Here is a 19,262-nt window from a genome sequence, read left to right as displayed (position 1 = left end):
TGCTTTTGTAGCCGCATTATTTATATGGCTAGTCCAGTTCAGTTTGTGATCAATGGTAACCCCCAGGATGTTGATAGTGGGGACTCAGTAATGGTAATGCTACTGAATGTCAAGGGGAGATGGTCAGATTTTCTCTTGTTGGAGATGGTTATTACCTGGCACGTGTGGTACAAATGTTACTTGCCACTTGTCAGCCCAAGCCTGTCCAGGTCTTTCTGCATTTGAACATGGACTGTTTTATTATCTGAGGAGTTGCGAATGGTGCTGAACATTCAATTGCGAACATCCCCACTTCTAACCTTATGATGGAACAAAGGTTATTGATGAAGCAGCCGCAGATGGTTGGGCCTGGGACCCTACCCTGAGAAACACCTGCAGTGATGTCCTGGAGCTGAGATGATTGACCTCCAACCACCACAACCATCTCCCTTTGTGCCGGGTATGACTCCAACCAGCGGAGAGTTTTCCCTCTGATTCCCGTTGACTTCAGTTTTGCTCGGGTTCCTCAATGCCACACTCGGCCAAATGCTGCCTTGATGTCAAGGGCAATCACCCTTGTCTCACCTCTGATGTCAACCCTTTTGTCCATGTTTGAACAAAGGCTAAAATGAGGACAGGAGCTGAGTGACTGTGGCAGAACCCAGACTGACTGTGGCAGAACCCAGACTGAGTGTCCGTGAGCAGGTTATTGCTGAATGTCACTCAATAGCACTGTTGATGACTCCTTCCATCACTTTTCTGATGATGGAGAGTAGACTGATAGTGTAGTAATTGTCCGGGTTGGATTTTCCCTGTTTTTTGTGTACAGGACACACCTGGGAAATTTTCCACATTGCCAGGTAGATGCCAGTGTTGGAGCTGTACTGGAACAGCTTGGCTAGGGGTGCGGTACGTTCTGGAGCACATGTCCTCAGTACTGCTGTCGGAATACTGTCAGGGTCCAAAGCTTTTGCAGTATTCAGTACCTTCAGTTGTCTCTTGATATCATGGGTCAAGTTCCGCACAGCGTGGAACATTTCTGGGTTTTCTTTTGTGGAGCCCGTGTGGCGGCTGGGGACTGAGTCACACAGTCGGGGGGGGGGGGGGGGGGGGGGGGGGGGGCGTTCTTCTGGCAGCGGGGCTTCGTCGGGGGCTGGGGGACTGGTGGGGGGTGGTCCGGGGGTGGCAAGACTGGGTAGAGTGGGGCAGTTTTTGGCAAGCCGTGTCCACGCGTTGCTAGCGCCATGTGGCACGGCGCGGCCTCCGCCAAGGACCCGGCAGTTCTCCAGCCGTGTCCGCAGGTAAAGCCGCGGGCTTTACGCTGTGCGGCTGCTCCCCCCCCCCCCCCCCCCCCCCCACCGGACAGAGGATCGGTGCAGCTTTCGCACCATTTCTTTCTGGTGTAAATAGCCACTGTTCCCACGCCGGCGTCAGCACTTAGTCTGCAACTGGGAGAATCCAGCCCTGTATCTCTCCACTCCTTTAAGATGCTCTTTGAACCTTACCTCTTACATTAATGGTTTGGTCATTTGTCCTGATAATCCCTCCTGCGGCCTGATGCTGTAACTTTTTTTTATTGATAATGCTCTTTCCGTCTTAAGGTCATCTTATTATCTAAATGTAAGTCGGTAACTACTTTTAGGAACAGCGATATGTGGAATTTGTCACACTCCATCTGGACAGGACGAGCAAGTCAGGTTTAAATTGAGATAACGCCGACAGAGTGAAAATATTGTAAAAATCATCACTTATCCACATATATTCTCCCAGACTGTTTACAATCCCTTTCCATAGGCAGAATTGCCGGTGGGTTTATGGGCATTTGCACTGCCCTGCCACCCACCTTATTTGTTTGTAATTTAACGATGGGATGGGTGGGGCTGGCACTGCAGAATGGTCATTGGCAGTAGGGCAGCCAGCATCAATGGGCATGAGCTGCCCATGAACACGCAGAGTGAGAAAACCTGTCAAAACAATCTGGCCCCCACTTCACACATACTTAACACCCAAGCTCAATGTAAAAATACCATCTGTTGGGATAAAATCAGCACACGCCCGATAATCAGCAGTTTCGTTTTAGTTCTCAATTGAGGTTTAAGATTTCAGTGAAGTTTTTTGAGATAATTCAGTAACGTTTGTTCCCTCAGGCAATCCGCAGAGTAATTGAATACTTAACTAAATCTGAGCTTCCCAACATTTCGCTGCAATGGCCTAATGTGCTAACGACAGTGGTATTAATTCAGCAAACTTGTTCTCATCACTGATTTTAATGGGGGCTGAAGCTATCAGCCTTCACTGTTCATCTTTTTTTGGCAACTTTCTCTGTGGGTTGCATGGTGTACATAACGGTCTAAATCACTCCGGCCTCGATTTTCTGGGGGTGCTCGGTAGCAGCTCCATTTGGGGTGGCACGGTGGTTAGCACTACTGCCTCACGGAGACAGGGACCCGGGATTGATACCGGCCTCGGGTGACTGTCCGTGTGGAGTTTTCACATTCGCCCCGTGTCTGCGTGGGTTTCCTCCGGGTGCTCCCGTTACCCCCCCCCCCCAACAGTCCAAAGATGTGCAGCTTAGGTGGATTGGCCACGCCAAATTGGCCCTGTGTGTCCGAAAGGTGAGATGGGGGTTACGGGGGAGTGGGCCGAGGTTGGGTGCTCTTTCAGAGGGCCCGTGCAGACACGATGGGCTGAATGGCCTCCTTCTGCACTGTAGAGATTCTGTGGTTAAATTGACCAGCCCTTTAAGCTGCCTGCCTCAAACAGCAAGTTGCTGGTTGACAGATGTAACTTATATGAAGAGCCAACAATTTTCCTGCTCAGTGAGGTAAACATTAGAGATCCTGGTGAAGTCAGCCCTCTCCCTCTCCAACAGGCGCACAAATCAACCAAGTTCACCTCCCTAAACCATAAAATTACAAAAAAGAACAGTTCTGACGAGAGAACATGGGAAAGGTTTTAATGTTTTATTTATAAAGCATCTTTCGCGACCACTGGATATTTCAAAGCACTTTAAACCCAATAAATTACTTGCTTAAGTGTAGGAAACACAGCAGTTGATCTGTGCACAGCAAGCTCCCACAACCATGTGATAATGCCAGATAAGCTGCTTTTGAAATGATGATTGAAAGATAAATATTAGCCAGGACACTGTTGTGCTCATGATCTTGTCTTTGCAAGTACTTTACAGAAGTGCTGGTGACTTAACCAGAATGATGTTTTTATTGAAGTACTCGTGGTAAAGTAACAATCAGAATTGCTATACAGACCAAGTTATAGAGTTACATTAGACTCTCCTGGAATTACCCTTATGTGCGACGGTCCTCGTGTACGCCTTTCAGCCGGATGTCACCTGACCGATGTCTGACGCCACCTGCTGGTGGGAGGTTGCCCTGCTGAGTACATGTAATATTATCCGCAGGCATATCACCACAGACACCAGGGATAACATCTTCGAAACGGTTCCACGAGATCTTTTACATCCATCTGAGAGGCCTCAGTTTAACAACCTATCCAAAAGGCAGCACCCTTGACAGTGGTGGACACTCTCAGCAGTGCACTGGAGTGTCAGCATCGAGTTTGGTGCTCAACCCTTGGAATGGAACCTGAACTCACAACCTCCTTGCTCAGAGGCAGGCATACTGAATCAATCTACTGATGCTCCCAATTCATCCACTTGTGATTTTTTTAATCATGTGTAGTCATCTGAAATCATGTTTCAGTCAATATCAATAGACCGTGCCTCTATCAACTCCATCTTGAACTGGATGACTCTATGACTACACATAGAGTCTATGACTTTTAACTGATTTGCCTGTGAATCGCAAAGGGGGAAGAAATTTTCTATCGGAAATCTAACGGTCTGGGTAGAATTGGTGATAGTGCAAGTGACGGAATTGACGGGGCAAATTGTCCATTCTTTCTGCTGCTCTAGCTTCACTATAGGATGGCCGTGATTGTATCATTCTCAAATGATAGATGGATCCAAGTTAGTCACTGTTAAGTCAAAGAGAACTTATTTCACTGAACAGTCATTAATTTATAATGGCAAGAACTGTCTTTTCATTCAGAAAAATATACCTCTGAGGGTGAGGAAAGATAATTCGCATTCAGTCAATGCAATGAGTTGAAGGACCTTCTTCTATGGTGAAAATACAGTTGTTTCAGCTCACGATTCATCCTGTTGTACAGGTACTCAGTACAATGTTCATCTTGTCCCCATCCGGCCCTTCTCCTCAATTATTAGACCAAAATCCAACATTTAGTGCTTATGAAAATGAAAATCGCTTATTGTCACGAGTAGGCTTCAATGAAGTTACTGTGAAAAGCCCCTAGTCGCCACATTCCGGCGCCTGTCCGGGGAGGCTGGTACGGGAATCGAACCGTGCTGCTGGCCTGCTTGGTCTGCTTTAAAAGCCAGCGATTTAGCCTGGTGAGCTAAACCAGCCCCTTAAACTAAAGAGGATGTCGAATCTAGGAACCAGGAGTCGAACCTGGAATCTCCTGATTCATAGTCAGACACGTTATCCATTGCGCCACTTATTGAATTTACTAATTATTTAAGGGGTCCTTAGGAAATCAACTAAACCTCTATTGGAGAATAAAATTATTCTTAAAAAAATACTGAGTCACCTGAGGAAGGAGCAGTGCTCCGAAAGCTAGTGATTCCAAACAAACCTTTTGGACTTTAACCTGGTGTCGTAAGATTTCTTATTGTGCTCATCCCAGTCCAACGCCGGCATCTCCATATCATGTATTAAGTACGTTCTTGAAAAATAAAGAGTGTTTTGGACACCTCTTCAACTGGACTGAGTGCCTTATTTTTGGAAGAAAAATAAGAAGATCTTACAGTGATCTAAACCTTCGATTCATGTCTGAATATTTTTCTTCTTCAACTTTTATTTTGCATAAGCACCTTATTACAAAGATCTGCTACTATCCGACCTTTGGTTAAGTTAACTTTTGCCCTTTTGAGGCCCAGCAGGGATTTACACCATTTAGTACCAGCGATATGGATCCTGTAAAAACATTAATAAATAAATAATTACTAACATCCATTTTCTTTGTAACTGGAAATCAATGTTTTCGTGAAATTATGTTTCCCTTTTATGCAATGTAAATGGGATTCATTATAAAAAAAGCATTACATGCTCCTTATCTTCCTGAAGTCAACTTATTTAGATACAGCCATTACACAATTATGCAAAATGAGGGCTTAAAAAGGGGTTGCTTAGCAACAGCAGGGCCTCTGATGAATTGGCCTTGTTCTGCATGTATCTTTAAATTTTCTTCCTCAACTGTCTCACAAAGTACTAGCCAAACAAACCTGATAAAAGTGCAGAATGTAATTGAAAAATACCCTGCAACCTTCTTTTGCATTGTCAAATTTAGTTTGTCACCAGCCCTGTTAATTCCAACTTGCGGAAAAGCAGTTGGGTTGAAAAGAGAAAACGAAAGATTATTCCATGTCTAATACGACGGTTGCTCAAGCGACAGCTTCCATTTCAGAATCTGTGATCTATTCACAGAGTTCTTCTACCTCGATATGTGCAAAAAAGGTCGGTAGAAATTTGCAGAAGCCCCTGAAAAATTGAACACCGCACAATTAAATGTACTTTTGAAACTATCTTGTGTAGGAGGTGGCATTTTGAGTGAATGTTTAACTGTTTCCCTAGGGACATCCATTATAATGATCCCCTCTATATGCACTTTGTAATCAGTGCTGTATGCGCAACTAAAGTCCAGGAATTGGCACTTTGAATGATAAAGATTAGCCACTGGTTAGCAAACTAGGCAGAGGGAACCAGGCCTGGCAGATCAATGGGATATTTCCTAGTAACGAACCCTCTATTGACTCAATTTCTCATCAGCGCCGAAAGCTTTATATCCTGATTCCTCCACCCTGCTTTAAACCACTGCAGTCAATTTGGATCAATGTGAATACTCGTTTATTTGTTTCTAACAATTGCACATTGTTTCAGTTGTGGTGCAAACTGTAAACACGCACTGGAATTTATTTTGCCCATTACTGTTCAAATACTTTCAGAAAATTGATCCTTTTTTCCCCCTTCCCCTCCTCGCGTTTGTGTTGCCTTGTGGTTCAGTGGCTGCTGCCAATATCTCTCCAACAGACCGTGTTTGATTTTGCTACACAGACACTGGCTCCAGGGGTCATTAAATAGTAACTGGATGCATGACAAATCCGATGTATTTCCTATTGGTCCGAGACACAATGTCAAATGTACCCCCCCCCCCCCCCCCCCCCCCTCCCCACCTCCCCCCCACCTGCACCGTTTTCCTGGTTGTAACCAATTAAAACAGCCACACTCAAATCTTCCTGATCTTCACAACTCGTTTCGGTTCTTCACAAAGCCTTTGCTAATTATGTCATCGCTTGATGAATTGAAACACTGGACTATTCTAATCCCACTTTCCGTCAATTGACCCGTAGCTTTGTCTGTCCCAGTATCACAAGTACACATCAAAATGCTGCTTCAATGTTATGAGGGTCTCTGCCTCCACCACCCTTTCAGGCAGTGAGTTCCAGACTCCCACCACACTCTGAATGAAAATGTTTTTCCTCGCATCCCCTCTAAACGTCCTCCCCCTTACCTTAAACCCTTTCCCCCTGGTCATTGATCCCTCCACCAAGAAGAAAAGTTTCCTTCTGTCTACTCTATCTATGCCCCTCATAATTTCATATGTCTTAATCATGACCACTCAGTCCCTCTGTTCCAAGGAAATCAACCCCATTCTATCCAATCTCTCTCCATAACTAAAACTCTCCATTCTAGGCAACATCCTGGTAAATCTCCTCTCCACCCTTTCCAGTGCTATCACATCCCTCCTATAATGTGGATTCCAGAAATGCACACAATACTCTAGCTATCGCATAACCACCGTTTTGCACAGTTCCAGCATAACCTCCCTGCTCTTAAACTCTATGCCTTGGCCAATAAAGGCAAGTATACCGTTTGACTTCTTCACCACTGTATCTACCTGCCCTTCTACCTTATATCACCGGTATACATGCACAGCAAGGTCCCTCTGATCCTCGGTGCTTCCCAGGGTCCTGCCGTTTATCATGTATTCCCTTGCCGTGTTTGTCCTGCTCAAATGCATCATCTCACACTTATCCAGATTGAATTAGATTTGCCACCTGATCAGACCATCTGACCGCCTATATTCTGGCAGCACGGTAGTACAGTGGTTAGCACTGTGGCTTCACAGCGCCAGGGTCCCAGGTTCAATTCCCCGCTGGGTCACTGTCTGTGCGGAGTCTGCACGTTCTCCCCATGTCTGCATGAACAAAGAACAAATAACAAAGAAAATTACAGCACAGGAACAGGCCCTTCGGCCCTCCCAGCCTGCGCCGATCCAGATCCTTTATCTAAACCTGTCTCCTATTTTCCAAGGTCTACTTCCCTCTGTTGCTGCCCATTTATATACCTGTCTAGATGCCTCTTAAATGATGCTATCGTGCCCGCCTCTAACACCTCCGCTGGTAAAGCGTTCCAGGCACCCACCACCCTCTGCGTAAAAAACTTTCCACGCACATCTCCCTTAAACTTTCCCCCTCTCACCTTGAAATCGTGACCCCTTGTAACTGACACCCCCACTCTTGGAAAATGCTTGTTGCTATCCATCCTGTCCATACCTCTCATAATTTTGTATACCTTAATCAGGTCCCCCCTCAACCTCCGTCTTTCCAACGAAAACAATCCTAATCTACTCAACCTTTCTTCATAGCTAGAGCACCCTCCATACCAGGCAACATCCTGGTGAACCTCCTCTGCACCCTCTCCAAAGCATCCACATCCTCCTGGTAATGTGGCGACCAGAACTGCACGCAGTATTCCAAATGTGGCCTAACCAAAGTCCTATATAACTGCAACATGACCTGCCTACTCTTGTACTCAATACCCCGTCCGATGAAGGCAAGCATGCTGCATGCCTTCTTGACCACTCTATCAACCTGCGTTGCCACCTTCAGGGTACAATGGACCTGAACTCCCAGATCTCTCTGTACATCAATTTCCCCCAGGACCCTTCCATTGACCATGGGTTTCTTCCGGATGCTCCGGTTTCTTCCGACAGTCCAAAGACGTGCAGGTTAGGTGAGTGGCCATGCTAAATTGCCCTTAGTGACCAAAAAAGGTTAGGAGGGTTATTGGGTTACGGGGATGGGGTGGAAGTGAGGGCTTAAGTGGGTCGGTGCAGACTCAATGGGCCGAATAGCCCCTTTCTGCACTGTATGTTCTATGTTCATATCCTCCTGCAATCTAAGGTTATCTTCCTTCATATCTACTACCCCACCAATTACCATATTATTTTAAAACTTACTGATCAACCCTCCTACATTCATGTCTAAATCATTTATATAAACATCAAACAGTTAGGGCCCCAACACTGATCCCCACAGGACCCCACTGGACACAGGCTTCCAGTCAGAAAAACCCCTAGATCATCACCCTCTGCTTCCTGCCACTCAGCCAATTCTGGATCCAATTTTCCAAATTTCCTTGGATCCCATGGACTCTTACCTTTGTGGTGGATAGGGTGCTGATCAATTTCATTTTGTCCAAAATTATGCCAAGCATCTTGAGTGTTGTTGGAGCTGCACTCATCCAGTGGAGAATTCCATAGCACACCTGTCTTGTGTTTCGCTCAGTTGGCTAGACAGCTGGTTCATGATGCAGAGCAAGACCAGCAGTGCAGGTTCAATTCCCATACTGGCTGAGGTTATTCATCAACCTTGGGCGGGATTCTCCCAAAGGGAGACAAAGTGCCGACGCCGGAGTGAAAATCGGAGTGTTTCACTCCGGCATCGGAGGCCGCTCCTCGCCCCCTATTCTCCCACCCCTAGGGGGCCAGGAGCGGCGTTGCATCAATTACGCGCGCCAGGCCTTGACTCTCGCGTCAAAGCGGCGCCACGTAAATGACGCGGCCGGCGGCGCCTAAATGACGTCACCCACTCATGCGCAGGTTGGCCGGCGCCAACCCGCGCATGGACGGTTGCCGTCCTCCCCTCCGCCGCCCGCAAGACATGGAGGAGTGATCTTGCGGGGCGGCAGAGGGTAAAGAGTGCGTCTTTCAGAGACGCCGGCCCGACAATCGGTGGGCACCGATCGTGGGCCAGACCCCTCCTGAGTACCCCCCTGGTGCTCGATCTTCCCTCACTCCCCCCACACGTAGCGGTCGCGCGCTGTTCACGCCGGCAGAAACCAGGTGTGGTTGGCGCTGGGGTGAACCGGTCGTATTGGGTAGGCCGCTCGGCCCATCCGGGCCAGAGAATCGCCGCTCGACCGGAGCCGCGATTGTCTGAGCGACCTGTCGCAAAACACGACATGCCGTTTTGGGGGGGGGGGGGGGGGGGGTGGGAGAATCGCGTACTGGTGCCAGGGCGGCGTGGCGTGAATCGCCCGGCACTCCCGCGATTCTCCCATCCGGCGTGGGGGTCGGAGAATCGCGCCCCTTGTCTCTTGCCTGAGGTGTGGTGACCCTCAGGTTAAATCACCAGCAGTCAGCTCTCCCCCCTCAAAGGGAAAAGCAGCCTATGGTCATCTGGGACGATGGCGACTTTACCTTTATCTTTACTGGAGTTAAATAAAGGTAACAACGGATTATTTAATTTTCCATCTATTACAAACTCTGATCAGTTTAATGATTAATTAACTCAACCAGCCTAGCTATGTTTAGGTCCAGGTGAAATGGTTACATCTGACGTACTTAAACGTTTTAAAGATCTACTGTATTGTGCGAAATGTCATTTTATTATTGTTCCCAAAGTCAAATGCCTTTTGAACATTGCATCAGTTTGAGTCAGTATGCCTAGATTAAATTTTATAAGGTACACATCCTAAATCAAATCTACAATATCTCGTGTTTGCACATCCTGGCCTTTGGAATAAATTTCACTCAGTGGTTTTTGGTGAGTGGTTGGGAAAGAAATGTGCAATGTTTTTTTTTAAAGATGAATACAAACATGAGCAGGCTGTTTCCAGTACAGCGGAGATTTCCCAAGATTTACCGTTCCTGATGGATGTCAAATCAAAGAAGGAATCAAAGCAATTTTACATGAACAAATTACTTTGAAAATACAAAAGGCTAGAATCATCGAATTATAGAATTTACTGTGCAGAAGGAGGCCATTCGGCCCATCGAGACTGCACGAGCCCTTGGAAAGAGCACCCTACCTAAGCCCACACCTCCCCGTAACCCAGTAACCCCACCCAACCTTTTTCGGTCACTAAGGGGCAATTTATCATGGTCAATCCACCTAACCTGCACATCTTTGGACTGTGGGAGGAAACCGGAGCACCCGGAGGAAACCCATGCAGACACGGGGAGAATGTGCAGACTCTACACAGACAGTGACCCAAGTCGGGAACCTGGGACCCTGGAGCTGTGAAGCAACAGCGTTAACCACTGTGCTACCATGCGAGCAATACTTTCGCCCCCACAATTATCTTCCACGATTCCATAATATCTAAAATGTTAAAGGTCAAGCTCATTCCCATTACTTTATTTCTATGATATCGGGCTGACGAGGAGTAGCGATCACTGTCGGGATGTCATTCCGCTCCTTTTCAGTTTGCACTAAAGTGGAGCCTCATATTTCTGACCCAGTCTTCCAAACTGGGCCTCTTCCGAAATGGGAAGCCTTCCTGTTCAGGAAATCCTTCCTCACTGCACAGGTTTGTCAGGGGATGCCAAGCCATGCCCTTCGATCATGGCACAAGCCGTCGTATTTTGGTAAGTCTACACAATGAAAAGCTTTGGTACATTAAAGTCATTTTTCAGCATGTTGGTGAATGGGTGTGAGCAAGGTCGATGGGTAAGTGGGTAGGGTGGCAGGTTGGGTACTGTGGTAGGGTGGTAATTAGCAGTGTGGTGGGATGCCAGCTAAGGAGGTGGATGACAGCGTAGGTTGTGTGCGGGCTGAGTAGGGTGGTGGGGTGGCAGCATGGTGGACGAATGGGCGACAGGTCGGGTATGGTAGTGAGGTAGGGCCTAGGCCGGTTGTGGGAGAGTCGGAGGGTCAGGGGGCTCAGAGAGATAGTGGGACAGTCAGAGGGTCGGGAAAGTTGGAGCATCAGGAGGGAGTTGGAGGGTTGGGGGAGTTGGAGGTTCAGGGGAGACGGAGAGTCCGGGGAGTTGGAGGGTGAGGAGGAATCAGAGGTTTGGGGAGGAGAAAAGCCAGGGAATGGAGACATGGGGGTCAGCAGGGAATGGGTTGGGGGTCAGTTGTATAGTTGCACGTGGTTGCTAGCGATTTAATATTTCCTGGATAACTATTTAGGTAAGTATATTAGAACCCTCCAAGGTCTCTGGCTCTAACTCAGAATTGGAAACTTTCTGGAGGATCCCGGGGAGCAGGTGAATTGCCAATTGGAATTTGAAACACAATTTGTGTTGTGGAGTCCAAGGGACCCCCATAGCGCACCCTCCAGGGTACGTCCACGCTCCGACTATCTGCCATTATTAATGGCTTCTTTACATTGGACAACATGGTGTTAGCTGAAGAGAGACACATGGAGGTTCATGTGGCTCATGGGCCAGCATGGACCAGCTGGACTGAATGGCCTGGGTTTGTGCTTTACGTTCTGTAACTCTGAGCACTAGATGACTGCTGGCACAGTGGGTTAAAGTTTGTAACTTTCATGCCTGAGACTTGAGTTGACTTTCTATGAATTCATGAAGATAAAGGTGACAAATTACAATTAGGCCCCTCAAACCCACCTATAGTCATCAATTCTATGACAGTCCTCTGAACCAGTGCAAGCAACTGCAAACATAGAGCCATAGAATCCCTGCAGTGCAGAAGGAGGACATTCGGCCCATCTGCACCAACCCTCTGAAAGAGTACCACACCTGGCCCACTCCCCCATCCCATCCACGTAATCCTATAACCCCACCATATCTGCACATCTTTGGACTGGAGCACCCAGAGGAAACCCACGCACACACGGAGAGAAAGTGAAAACTCCACACAGACAGTCACCCGAGGCCGGAATTAAACCCGGGTCCCTTGCGCCGTGAGGCAGCAGAGCTAACCACCGTCCCGGACGTGTCCCTCATTCTATTTGTTTTTCTCATTTATAGGAGGTGGGCAGCAATGGCTAAGGCCAGCATCAATTGCCCGTCTCTAATTGGACTTGGGAAGGTTAGGGCGAGCCTCTTTTTTGAATACGACCTTTTCAGAAGGTAGTTCAGAGTCACATTGCTGTTGGTCTCAAGTCACATATAGGCAGAACTAATAAGGACAGTAAATTACCTTCCCTGTAGGACATTAATGAATAAAATTGGTGCATACAACAATGCAGTCCATTATTCAACCTTTATTCTGCATTTTATTTAATTAATTGAATTTAAATTCCTCAGTTGTTGTGGTGGGATTTGAGCTCAGCCCTCAGTATTGTCAGTCTGGTTACGTTACCACAATGCCACAGTACCCTGTATCCCAGGCTTTATGCTTGCGACGACTAATTAACTGGGTTAAATCAATCGGCCCATGCTTGCCTTTGCTTCAGCCCAAATCCACGGAATGACCACAAACCCAGGAGAGACTTCAGCGCACCAGATCCTGGCTGTGGGGCAAGACGTTCGATCAGCTTGTGGGGGGTGGAACCTTGATCCACTCTTTAGAAGCTTTGTGACATGGATAGGTTCAGGGTCAAGGCTGGGGCGATAGCCCTGGAAATCAGAGCCCACAGGTACAAGGGGCTGCCGTTGGGTCGGCGTTCCCTGTGTACCGTGGAGACCACCTGGGTGCACACCAGTAACCCCAAAATCCATGTTTTAGTTTCATGTTGTGACGTAGCCACCTTGGAAGGAGATCATGGCAGTCGTACTTCTTGCCTAACCACCCCAAGCAGCCCAAAACTCCCAACTGAATGTCAGTAGGGTTGGTGGTGGAATTAAATGACAGATTTGGATGCAGTTTACCAGCCAGGCTCACACCCTGCAGTTTATCTATTTCATTTGCAAACAGAAATGACCGGGCTGATAGTGATGCTGAAGGCGGCTTCCATGCAAGGATGGGGGTGAAATTCCATGGGGGATCTAATTGCATCCTGAGCTTTAAGCATCACCCCACCAACCCGCAGTCTGAACCATTGTAACTCCGCGCACCAATTCAGCATTCACCAACGTCCAGCCTTCATGGCCTTTGCGCTATTTATTCATCCACCATTATCAATCATCCCAATCCTGGTGCAGCACGACACATATGTCTCATAGTGGCCCACATCGCAGACACAGCATCTATTACCCACGCGCAAGTCTGTTTTTCCACTGCTTGTAGGTGAAGCTAATGCAATGGAGGGGCAGAGGACTGGAGTTGGGCTGGCACCAATGGTACAGCTCACACAGATGCCCTGGAGAGGATGGCAGACCGCCATTCCTCTCAGGCAGAGATGGAGAGGCAAGAGCTGATGACAGAAAGGCGTGTGTCATTGACACACATATGTAGCATGCACATGAAGCCATGTGTTTTTGCAAACGGAACTGCAGCCCAACATAAGGAATTACCAGCCAATGTGGCATGGAACTTCTCTGACATTTGTCCAGGGAATCATTGTACCCGGGCTGGATAAGTGGCCTGATCTCCATGTTGGCATTGGTGGCAGGAGTAGATCCTTTTTATTGTCTTTTTTATCATAGTGGATGTCCCTTCATACTATAAGGCCAAGCCTGACAACAATGTAAGTGGCTGGTCCGATAATGAGTTCCCCATCTTCATCATCCTGCTCCTCCACTTGTCTTGTCTATGTTCTCCTCATCTGGTTCTCCCCGCCACCCTACTCAATTGGCACACAACCTACGCTGTCACCTACCACACTGCCAACCTCCTTAGCTGGCATCCGACCACCCTTTGTCTTCTTCCACACGTGGCCCTCTCTCCTGTGAATGTGCAAATCACACCATCGCAAGCCGACGCCTCTATGGGTGGCAGATGTCTTGCCCCTCTGATGTTCTGTCAACCTCTTTCAAGGGGCCTCCCCATACCGTTCTTGCAAATTTGGCTCCCTCAAAGTTTGAAGAAAGCGACATCCTCTTCCAGACATCTTCCAGGGGGAACTGAGGCCACAGCTGAAATGGGTAATGTTTGATTCCAATGGGACAATGACACATTTAAATACTCACCTGAACAGTTTCCCAGACTGCTCTCCATTTCCCTTGTCAGTTCCCCAAGCCCCAGTAAACCCATTTTACTCAAGGAAAATCTGGAGCTGACTAAAAAACAATGTAAAAACATCTCATTAATGTCTCCTAAGCACATTAATTACACAAATAATATCCACTCGCACCCAATTAGGAAATCCCTGAGTCTCGCAATTTAGCATCTGGGTGGTATCCAAACACACTTTGGCAAACCCAGAAATTGGCACATTGGAACCAGGTTATACTCCCATCCTAAAACTCAAACATTTTTACATTTCTCCATCCCCTGTAGAAGACAGGGGGGTGCTCTGATAGAAACATAAAATTCTGTAGGGAATAGATAAGATTGAAGCAGGGAGGTTGTTTCCACTGGCGGGTGAAACTCGAACTAGGCAACATAGCCTCAAAATAAGGTGGAGCAGATTTCGGCCAATCAAAGGGCTGTGAATCTGTGGAATTCCCTGCCCAGTGAGCGGTTGAGGTTACCTCAATGAATGTTTTAAGGCAAACACAGATAGATTTTTGAACTGTCAAGGAATTAAGGGTTACGGTGAGTGGGTGGGTAAGTGTGGAGCTGAGTCCACAAAGATCAGCCATGATCTCATCGAATGGCGGAGCAGGCTCGAGGGGCCAGATGGCCAACTCCTGCTCCCAGTTCTTTTGTTCTCACACCCACCTGTTCTGGGGAGCTGTAATTCCTGCTGCAAGTTTTTTTTTCCCCCTACAAAGATGTAGAAAGTGAAAATATTTGTATAAATAACATGATATTTCAATATACCTGGTTCCGTTGAAACAGTTACATCAATACGCAAGTTATCGCCACTAAGTTTATAAACTGTATGCACATGTTAATGGTGAAAATGCTTAATAAGCACTGGCAATCTCACATGTCCTTCCATGCTCCCCAGTACTGCTGTCTCCTGGGAAAGGCACACAAAAGGAGGGAAAATATAATAATAGCCAATTCCAGGAAAGCTGGAAAAAAATAGCTTCTTTTAACTCCAGGCAATGATAATAATAATCGCTTATTGTCACGAGTAGGCTTCAATGAAGTTACTGTGAAAAGCCCCTAGTCGCCACCTTCCGGCGCCTGTTCAGGGATTCCGCTACAGGAATTGAACCCGCGCTGCTGGCCTTGTTCTGCATTACAAGCCAGCTGTTTAGCCCACTGTGCTAAACCAGCCCCTGAAGCGCGAGCTGTGAGATCTCAATCCTGCCATCATCGCCACAGCCAACCAGCAACTCATTCGCCACAACTGGACATGTCCTTTTCTCTCAGAAGGTTCGCACTTTCCCTCGTGAAAGACCACAGCAACTCCACGTTCTCAGCAGTTCCTGGCATGGGCCGATGGTGCTCCGTAAAATAAAATACTACCGGACAGCTAACTTAATTCTTTCCCCATGGCTCTTTTCGGGATTCCCTCTAATCCCTCCATTCTTCGCAATCTCAAGCAATCCTCCTGGTACAGCACCAGGAACAGGCCCTTCGGCCCTCCAAGCCTGCGCCGACCAATGCTGTCCGTCTAATCTAAAATCTTCTGCACTTCCGGGATCCGGATCCCTCTATTCCCATCCTATTCATGTATTTGTCAAGATGCCCCTTAAACATCACTATCGTCCCTGCTTCCACCACATCCTCCAGCAGCGAGTTCCAGGCACCCACTACCCTCTGTGTAAAAAAACTTGCCTCATACATCTACTCTAAACCTTGCCCCTCGCACCTGAAACCTATGCCCCCTAGTAATTGACCCCTCTACCCTGGGGAAAAGCCTCTGACTATCCACTCTGTCTATGCCCCTCATAATTTTGTAGACCTCTATCAGATCACCCCTCAACCTCCGTTGTTCCAGTGAGAACAAACATGGGGAGAACGCGCACACTCTACACAGACAGTGACCCAAGCCGGAAATCATACCTGGGACCCTGGAGCTGTGAAACAACAGTGCTAACCATTGTGCTACCATGCCACCCACGTGATGGGTGGTGGGTGAATGGAACTCAATGCCAGCACCCAGGCAGTAGTTTGGAGTTCAGAGAGCAGGACTAGGAACTAATCTAGTGAGACAATTAATTGGCAGGAGCTTTACTCCAAAAGACAGACATTGCTCTCTCCCCACCAGGGAATCAGAAAAGAATTCTTGTTTTATTTAATTTACAGGATCTGGATGTTGTTGACAAGGCCAACATTTATTGCTTTGACAAAGAGCCATCCAGACTTGAAGCATTAGTTCCGTTCTCTCTCCACAAATGCTGTCAGACCAGCTGAGATTGTCCAGCATTTTCTGTTTTAGTTTACTGCTTATCGCTAATAACCCTTGCGAAGGTGGTGAATTGCCTTTGTGAGTACAACTGAATGGCCTGTCAGGCTATTTCAGCAAAGAGTCAACCTCATTGCTGTGGGCTTGGAGTTACACATAGGCCAGACTGAGTAAAGTTGGCAAATTTTCTTCCCTAAAGGACATTAGTCAACCAGATGGGTTTTAGCAACAAAACGTTGTATTTCATTAAGTAAATTTAAAGTATACCAGTTACGGTGGTGGGATTTGAACCTTTGGATTAGTAGGTCACTAACATAGCCCCTATGCTACTGTGCCCGAAAGTCTTTGAACTTGGAGCCCTTTGTTTAGGAATCTATTACTGGAACTATCGAGCTGTCTGATTTTAATTCATTCCTGTCAGAGCTAGAACAAGCATTTTCGTTTGGCTTTTATTCAGTGAGAATTTTGCAGTAACTTTTTTTCAAAAATTTCTTTCCCATATGCCTCTGTTGCTTTTCGGATTATATTTCTATATCATTCATCTCTACTTTGAGGTTCTGGCCAAACATACCGTGGCAGTAAAAACTGGTGGCACATTAACACTTGACAGATGGTCTTTATGAGCAAGTGAAATCACAGTGTTGGCATGCAAGAAATATTTTGGTCTCAAACAAGCCGTACCTGGGACATGCAGACTTGATCTGACATCCAGGATCGAGTGGGTAAAACACAAAGACATTAGAGGCAATTCAAAGAGTGGTTGGAGGGATATTAAACAATGACAGATGGCGGAACTGAAGCACTGTAACATGAGTGAAATGTAGATAGGTTGGTAGGCTGCAAAGACTGAGTAAATCTATGGGATATAAAATTTCCTGAAGGAACCAGTAAAAATGAATAGGATTGGGAAGTTTATCCAACAGCAGAAGACTAAAAGGGAGAAAATGAATTTTGAGAGAAAACCTGCACAAAAACAAACAGTAAAAACAAACAGTAAGAGTTGCTATCGATTTATTAATAGGAAGTGGCCAGCGAAGGTAAATGTGGGTCGTCTACTGAAAGAGGCTGGTGAATTTCTGACAAAGAAATGGCAGATATGCTAAATACATTTTTTGCGACAGTCTTCAACGTCGAAGACATTGCAAACATCCCGAAGACATCAGATGGGCTGATTTCAAATAACATGGCAGAACTTTCAAAAATCCCAATCACAAGGGATAGAGTATTCGAGAAACTCATGGGGCTAAAGGTCGACAAGTCAACAGGACTCGATGAACTAATGGAAATGGCTGCAGAGGTAATGGACCCATTGCTGGAAGTTTTTCATAACCTGCTGAATTCCAGCAGGGAAACAGAAGATTTGAAAACAGCTAATGTGACACCCCTGTTCAAAGCAGGAGAAATACAGGCAGGAAACTATAGCTCAGTTAGTTTAACATCTATTATTGGCATTCTGCTGCAGTCAATAATCAAAGAGGAAATAGCTAACCATTTAGGAAAGCTGAATACAATCAAATCTAGTCAACATGGTTTTATGAATGATAAATCATGTTTGACAAATTTGCTTGAATTCTTTGAGGATGTAAGAGGGAGAATGGATAGAGGGTAACCTGTAGATGTCATGTATTTAGATTTCCAGAAGGCATTTGGCAAGGTGTTGCATAAGAGGCTGGTGCGTAAAGTAAAAGCCCATGGAATTGAACGAAATGTCATAGCATGAATTGAAAACTGGCTGTCACATGGAAAAAAGAGAGTTGGAATAAATGGGTCCTTCTCAGAGTACAAAAATGTAACTTTCTAAATGGAGCGATACTGCAGGTGAGTAAGTACAGAGGGGTTTACGTGTTCTCATGCATAAATCACAAAAAGCTAGCAAGCAGGTCCAACAAGTAATTAAGAGGGTAAACAACATTTTGGTCTTTATTTCAAACGGGTTGAATTTTAAAAATAGGGAAGTTTTGTTGCAAATGTACAGGGCATCGGTGAGGCCTCACCTGGAATATTGCGTACAGTTTTGATCCCTTTATCTAAAAAAGGATATAGTAACATTGGAGACCGTCCAAAGGAAATCGTTACGACCCCCAGACTAGTGCATGGTCAATTCCTGCCCCACTTGACACTGATTCGCAACATAATTGAAATTACCAAATAATTCTGAGAACACCCAAAGTCTTTGACCCTTAGCTGTTGAATAATTACAGTCACCAGGTTTGTAAATTTAAACTCAACTAAGATTATTAATGGCAAGAACTATAATTAAATGTGCTGCATATACAACTGGCTATCTATTATCTAATTTCTAACCTCCTCCCCCCCCCCCCTTTAACTCACCTCCACTCTCTACACACACACATATGTACACATACACACACACATGCACACACACACACATGCACACACACACGACAGACAAACAAACACAGAGGGGGAAGGAAGAGTGTAAAAATAATGATGTAAATAAAAGGATAAGAGTTTTTGTTTCAATGGTTGTCTTCCAGCACACCTTCCTTTAGTCTAGGATTTCAGTTTCAGGTATCTGCCTGCACTCTGTAATGGTTTTCACTGTGGATTCATCCAGGTTTTCTGTAGGTTCAGAAATACAGCAGCTATGCAGCTTTTCTGGCGAAAGAGAGAGAGACACTCACAGAGTCTTCTCTGAGAGTTCAGGATCCAATTGTCCTTTCCTTGGTTCGCAGAAAACCATCCCACCAGGGTCGAACCCCATCATCGCCTGTTGCCAGGCAGAATACGGCCTTTTGCCAATTCATTGGCCACCAGCCAACCAATCGAACTAAATTCCTCCGATCTCTCTCGGGTGCCAGAAAGTCTGAGTTCTGCTGTTGAAAAGCTAGCACAATATTC

At 46.4% G+C, this 19,262-nt stretch overlaps 1 long non-coding RNA gene across 2 annotated transcripts in view; it reads right to left on the bottom strand.

Moving 5' to 3' along the window:
• Positions 1-3,876: 3,876 nt before the first annotated feature.
• LOC119973683 overlaps positions 3,877-19,262 on the bottom strand; it is a 78,176-nt gene continuing 62,790 nt past the window's right edge. The window contains exons 1-3 of one of the 2 annotated variants that reach the window (XR_005462372.1): positions 14,819-14,865; positions 4,654-4,994; positions 3,877-3,972 (exon numbers count right to left, since the gene is read on the bottom strand). This is a non-coding gene — a long non-coding RNA (uncharacterized LOC119973683). Of the gene's footprint in view, positions 3,973-4,653; positions 4,995-14,818; positions 14,866-19,262 lie in introns of those variants that run through there. The other variant, XR_005462371.1, reaches the window with a different exon arrangement.

Source organism: Scyliorhinus canicula, chromosome 11 (genome assembly GCF_902713615.1).
Source record: "Scyliorhinus canicula chromosome 11, sScyCan1.1, whole genome shotgun sequence".
Classification (NCBI taxonomy): domain Eukaryota; kingdom Metazoa; phylum Chordata; class Chondrichthyes; order Carcharhiniformes; family Scyliorhinidae; genus Scyliorhinus; species Scyliorhinus canicula.
Note: the sequence above shows the minus strand (reverse complement) of the source record. Positions and strands in the feature narration are given on the sequence as shown.